The following is a 6,697-nucleotide window of genomic DNA, read 5'->3' on the forward strand; positions in this document are numbered from 1 at the left end:
TGCAAAACCACGATTTCTCCAGAGTCCTGCCCATGCAAAATTACCTCCCTAGTTTCACACAGAAATAATTCCCCTCATTTAAAAAATAATGCAGTTGTCAAAATGGCCATCCTGACTAACGCAATCTACAGATTCAATGCACTCCCTATCAAAATACCAATAGCATTCTTCAATGAACTGGAACAAATAGTTTTAAAATTCATATGGAACCACAAAAGACCCTGAATAGCCAAAGCAATCCTGAGAAGGAAGAATAAAGCAGGGGGGATCCTGCTTCCCAACTTCAAGCTCTACTATAAAGCCACAGTAATTAAGACAATTTGGTACTGACACAAGAACAGACCCACAGACCAGTGGAACAGAATAGAAAGTCCAGATATTAACCCAAACATATATGGTTAATTAATATACAATAAAGGAGCTATGGACATACAATGGGGAAATGAAAGCCTCTTCAACAGATGGTGTTGGCAAAACTGGACAGCTGCATGTAAGAAAATGAAAATGGATCATTGTCTAACCCCATACACAAAAGTAAATTCGAAATGGATCAAAGACCTGAATGTAAGTCATGAAACCTTAAAACTCTTAGAAAAAAACATAGGCAAAAATCTCTTGGATATATTTACCTGGCAGGGGAAATACCATGATCATGAAGGTGGTTTTCCAAGGGCAAGGTTTATCCATTCCACTCCAGATGTTCTGACCCCTGCAATTTCCCCAAATGTGGGAAACTCAGCTGCTTCATTTCTGGCAGTGGGGGACTGCGTTCACGCTATCCCCTGTAAAAAAAAAAAACTCTTGGACATAAACATGAGCAACTTCTTCATGAACATATCTCCCTGGGCAAGGAAAACAAAAGCAAAAATGAACAAGTGGGACTATATCAAGCTGAAAAGCTTCTGTACATCAAAGGACACCACCAACAGAACAAAAAGGCATCCTACAGTATGGGAGAATATATTCATAAATGACATATCTGATAAAGGATTGACATCCAAAATATATAAAGAGCTCATGCACCTCAACAAAAAAAGCAAATAATCCAATTAAAAAATGGGCACAGGATCTGAACAGATACTTCTCCAAAGAAGAAATTCAGATGGCCAATAGACATATGAAAAGATGGTCCACATTGCTAGTCATCAGAGAAATGCAAATTAAAACCACAACGAGATATCACCTCACACCAGTAAGGATCGCCACCATACAAAAGACAAACAATAACAAATGTTGGCGAGCTTGTGGAGAAAGGGGTACCCTCCTGTACTTCTGGTGGGAATGTAAACTAGTTCAACCATTGTGGAAAGCAGTATGGAGGTTCCTCAAAAAACTCAAAATAGAAATACCATTTGACCCAGGAATTCCACTCCTAGGAATTTACCCTAAGAATGCAGCAGCCCAGTTTGAAAAAGACAGATGCACCGCTATGTTTATCACAGCACTATTTACAATAGCCAAGAAATAGAAGCAACCTAAGTGTCCATCAGTAGATGAATGAATAAAGAAGATGTGGTACATATACACAATGGAATATTATTCAGCCATAAGAAGAAAACAAATCCTACCATTTGCAACAACATGGATGGAGCTAGAGGGTATTATGCTCAGTAAAATAAGCCAGGCAGAGAAAGACAAGTATCAAATGATTTCACTCATCTGTGGAGTATCAGAACAAAGAAAAAAAACTGAAGGAACAAAACAGCAGCAGACTCACAGAACCCAAGAATGGAATAACAGTTACCAAAAGGAAAGGGACTGGGGAGGATGGGTGGGAAGAGAAGAATAAGGTGGGGGGAAAGAAAGGGGACACCATGATTAGCATGTATAATGGAGGGGTGGGGGCACAGGGAGGGCTGTGCAACACAGAGAAGACAAGTAGTGATTCTACAACATCTTACTACACTGATGGACAGTGACTGTAATGGGGTATGTGGGAGCAACTTGGTGATGGGGGGAGTCTAGTACACATAATGTTCCTCATGTAATTGTAGATTAATGATACCAAAATAAATAAATAAATAAATAATTTAAAAAATAATGCAGTTAAGGGAAAGTCCTTAAAATTAATAGGTGTCAGAGAGGATTAAAGAAGGCAGCATGAGAGGTGAGATGGAGGCTTCCTCCTAAAACCACATATAATATGAAAATATAATTAATACAACTAATCCTGAAAGAGCAATAGGAAAGAAGGCTGCACCAGAATGCATACACCTGGAGAAAAGAGCAGACCTCATGGAACAGGTTAACGTACCAAAGCCATGGCCCAGCAGGACCCAAGCCCTTTCCCAACCCCAGCTAACCAGCAGGAGGAAGAGAAATGGAGCAGGGAGGGAGTGGAGGCCTGGGACTGCAGAATACGTAACTCCAGAGATCTGCTCTGGGAGCACAAACCTGCATTTCATGGTGCTTGCATGGTACTCTTGTGAATAGGGGGTTGGAAAGCTAAGAGAGGCAGAATTGCTGGAGAGACTGAGATTCCAGCCCCTTGTGGCAAGCAGGGATCCATATCCAGCTGCTCTGGGACAAAAGAAAGGCAGGCAGTCTGAGACACTTCCTAACAGCAAGAGGGCTGCTAAAGGGGCAATGATTACACAGAGCTTACTGCTCAGGAGAAAGGACAGGTAGACAAAATTGTCCAGGTGCACTCTGCCCAGCAGGTTGGGAGCTTTCATGATTTCTGGGTGCTACAGCTCTCTGGCTGGCTACACAGCTCCAAGGACCCTCTCTGTGATATGCAGCCTACTGCACCCTTCTCCCAGCCAGCCCCACCTGGCTTGCAAACTGTCAAACCCTACCCTGGCATTAGGCCAGCCAGAGGGAAGACCTGTCTACAACAACTACAAATGCAAAGCATAAAGGCTTATACCTGTGTGCTCAGCCCATTTGTTCAGGCAGTGGAGACAGGCATAGCATCTGGGAAGCAGGAAACAGCCCTTTCCTCCCCCCAGGCACCAATACTGCTCCCCTGAAACTCCCAACTTTGCTTCAGGGGCTGAGCAGATGCAGAGAGAAGAGCTTCTGGGCACTAGAGGGCGCCATATGCAAATACAAAAAGCCAAAGGAACCTGGTTCAAAGTAAAATTATTAATACAACTCCTGAGAAAGATTTAAATGACATCAACCTCATGAATCTTCCAGAAAGGGAGTTCAAAATAAAAATCATTAACATGCTCATGGAGGTACAGAAAGATATTCAAGAACTGAGGAATGAATTCCTGTCAGAGATCCAATCATTGAAGAGCACAATGGAGGGTATTAAAAGCAGATTAGATATGGTGGAGGAGATGATAAATTAAATAGAAACTAGAGAAGAGGAATACAAAGAAGCTGAAACACAGAGAGAATAAAGGATCTCTAAGAATGAAAGAATATTGAGAGAACTGTGTGACCAATCCAAACAGAACAATATTCGCATTATAGGGATACCAGAAGAAGAAGAGAGAGAGAAAGGGATAGAAAGTGTCTTTGAGGAGGTAATTGCTAAAAACTTCCCCAATCTGGGGAAGGAGATAGTCTCTCAGGCCATGGAGGTACACAGATCTCCCAACACAAGGGACCCAAGGAAGACAACACCAACACATATAGTAATTAAAATGGCAAAGATCAAGGATAAGGACAGACTATTAAAAGCAGCCAGAGAGAGCAATAAGATCACATACAAAGGAAATCCCATCAGGCTATCATCAGACTTCTCAGCAGAAACCTTACAGGCCAGAAGGGAGTGGCATGATGTACTTAATGCAATGAAGCAGAAGAGCCTCAACCAAGATTACTTTATCTGGCAAGATTATCATTTAAATTTGAAGGAGGAATTAAACAATTTCCAGATAAGCAAAAGCTGAGAGAATTTACCTCCCACAAACTGTCCCCACAGTGTATTTTGGAGGGACTGCTATAGATGGAAGTGTTCCTAAGGTTTAATAGCTGTCAATTCTCTCTGTTCCTCAGCTTCTTTGTATTCCTCTTCTCTAGCTGTCACTGTGGTAATAAAACCACAGTAAAGAAAGTAGAACAGCTAATTACTAAGCAAATGCAAAATTAAATTAACTATCCCCAAAGTCAATCAAGGGATAGACAAAGAGTACAGAATATGATACATAATACATAAAGAATGGAGGAGGAAGAAAAAGGAGAAAAAAACCTTTAAATTGTATTTCTTATAGCATATTAAGTAAGTTACGTGAGACTCTTAGATACTAAGGAAGCTAATCTTGAGCCTTTGGAAGCCACAAATCTAAAGCCTGCAATGGCAATAAGTACATACCTATTGATAATCACACTAAATGCAAATGGACTGAATGCACCAGTCAAAAGACATAGAGTCACTGAATGGATAAAAAAGCAAGACACATCTATATACTGCCTACAAGAGACTCACTTTAAACCCAAAGACATACACAGACTAAAAGTGAAGGGATGGAAAAATATATTTCATGCAACTAATAGTGAGGAAAAAGCAGGAATTGCAGTACTCGTATCAGACAAAATAGCCTTCAAAACAAAGAAAGTCACAAGAGACAAAGAAGGACATTATATAATGATAAAAGGGTCAATCCAACAAGAAGATATAACCATTATAAATATCTATGCTCCCAACACAGGAGCACCTACATATGTGAAACAAATACTAACAGAATTAAAAGGGGAAATAGAATGCAATGTATTCATTCTAGGAGACTTCAATACTCCACTCACTCTGAAGGACAGATCAACCAGACAGAAAATAAGGAGACACAGGCACTGAACAACACATTAGAAGAGATGGACCTAACAGACATCTACAGAACTCTACACCCAAAAGCAGAAGAATACACATTCTTCTCAAGTACACATGGAACATTTTCAAGAATAGATCATATACTAGGCCACAAAAGAGCCTTGGTAAATTGAAAAAGATTGAAATTGTACCAACCAGTTTCTCAGACCACAAAGGTATGAAACTAGATATAAATTATGCAAAGAAAATGAAAAATCCTACAAACACATGGAGGCTTCACAACATGCTCCTGAATAACCAATGGATCAATGACCAAACAAAAACAGAGATCAAGCAATATATGGAGACAAATGACAACAATAACAAAAATTCAACACTGCAAAATCTGTGGGATGCAGTGAAGGCTGTGCTAAGAGAAAAGTATATTGCAATACAGGCCTACCTCAGAAAAGAAGAACAATCCCATATGAGCAGTCTGAACTCACAATTAACAAAACTAGAAAAAGAAGAACAAAGGAGGCCCAAAGACAGTAGAAGGAGGGACATAAGAAAGATCAGAGCATAAATAAATAAAATCGAGAAGAATAAAACAATAGAAAGGATCAATGAAAGCAAGAGCTGGTTCTTTGAGAAAATAAACAAAATAGATAAACCCCTAGCCAGATTTATCAAGAAAAAAGAGAATCTACTCACATAAACAGAATCAGAAATGAGAAAGGAAAAATCACTATGGACACCACAGAAATACAAAGTATTATTAGAGAATACTTTGAAAAATTATATGGTAACAAACTGGATGACCTAGAAGAAATGGGCAACTTTCCAGAAAAATACAACCTTCCAAGGCTGACCCAGAAAGAAACAGAAAATCTGAACGGACCAATTACCAGCAATGAAATTGAACTGGTAATCAAAAACCTACCTAAGAACAAAACTCCTGGACCAGATGGCTTCACTGCTGAATTTTATCAAACATTTAGTGAAGCCCTAATACCTATTCTTCTTAAAGTTTTCCAAAGAATAGAAGAAGAGGGACTACTTCCAAACTCATTCTATAAGGCCAACATCACTCTAATAACAAAATCAGGCAAAGACACCACAAAAAAGGAAATTACAGACCAATATCCCTGATGAACATAGATGCAAAAATACTCAACTGGTAGTCAAAAATATTAGCAAACCAAATTCAAAAATACATAAATACTCAAAAATATTAGCAAACTGAATTCAAAAATACATAAAAAAGATCATCCATCATGATAAATTAGGATTTATTCCAGGGATGCAAAGATGGTACAACATTAAAAAATCCATCAACATCATCCACTACATCAACAAAAAGGACAAAAACCACATGATCATCTCCATAGATGCTGAAAAAGCATTTGACAAAACTCAACATCCATTCATGATAAAAACTCTCAACAAAATTGGCATAGAGGGCAAGTACCTCAACATAATAAAGGCCATATAGGACAAACCCACAGCCAACATCATATTTAACAGCAAGAAGCTAAAAGCTTTTCCTTTAAGATCGGGAACAAGACAAGGATGCCCACTCTCCCCACTTCTATTCCACATAGTACTGGAGATTCTAGCCACGGCAATCAGAAAACACAAAGAAATAAAAGGCATCCAGATTGGTAAGGAAGAAGTTAAATGTTCCCTGTTTGCAGATGACATGATATTGTACATAAAAAACCCTGAAGAATCGACTCCAAAACTACTAGATCTAATATCTGAATTCAGCAAAGTTGCAGGATACAAAATTAATATGCAGAAATCTGTGGCATTCCTATACACTAACAAGAACTAGCAGAAAGAGAAACCTGGAAAACAATTCCATTCACAGTTGCATCAAAAAGAATAAAATACCTAGGAATAAACCTAACCAAGGAAGTGAAAGACCTATACTCTGAAAACTACAAGACACTCATGAGAGAAATTAAAGAAGATACCAGAATTGGAAACACATCC

At 38.9% G+C, this 6,697-nt stretch overlaps 1 non-coding gene across 1 annotated transcript; it reads left to right on the forward strand.

Moving 5' to 3' along the window:
- The first annotated feature begins 621 nt into the window (after positions 1–621).
- LOC130683206 (U1 spliceosomal RNA) lies at positions 622–785 on the forward strand. Its single transcript, XR_008996826.1, has one exon. It is a non-coding gene; the product is annotated as a U1 spliceosomal RNA (small nuclear RNA).
- Positions 786–6,697: the final 5,912 nt, after the last annotated feature.

Source organism: Manis pentadactyla, chromosome 3, assembly GCF_030020395.1.
Source record: "Manis pentadactyla isolate mManPen7 chromosome 3, mManPen7.hap1, whole genome shotgun sequence".
NCBI classification, from domain to species: Eukaryota; Metazoa; Chordata; class Mammalia; order Pholidota; family Manidae; genus Manis; species Manis pentadactyla.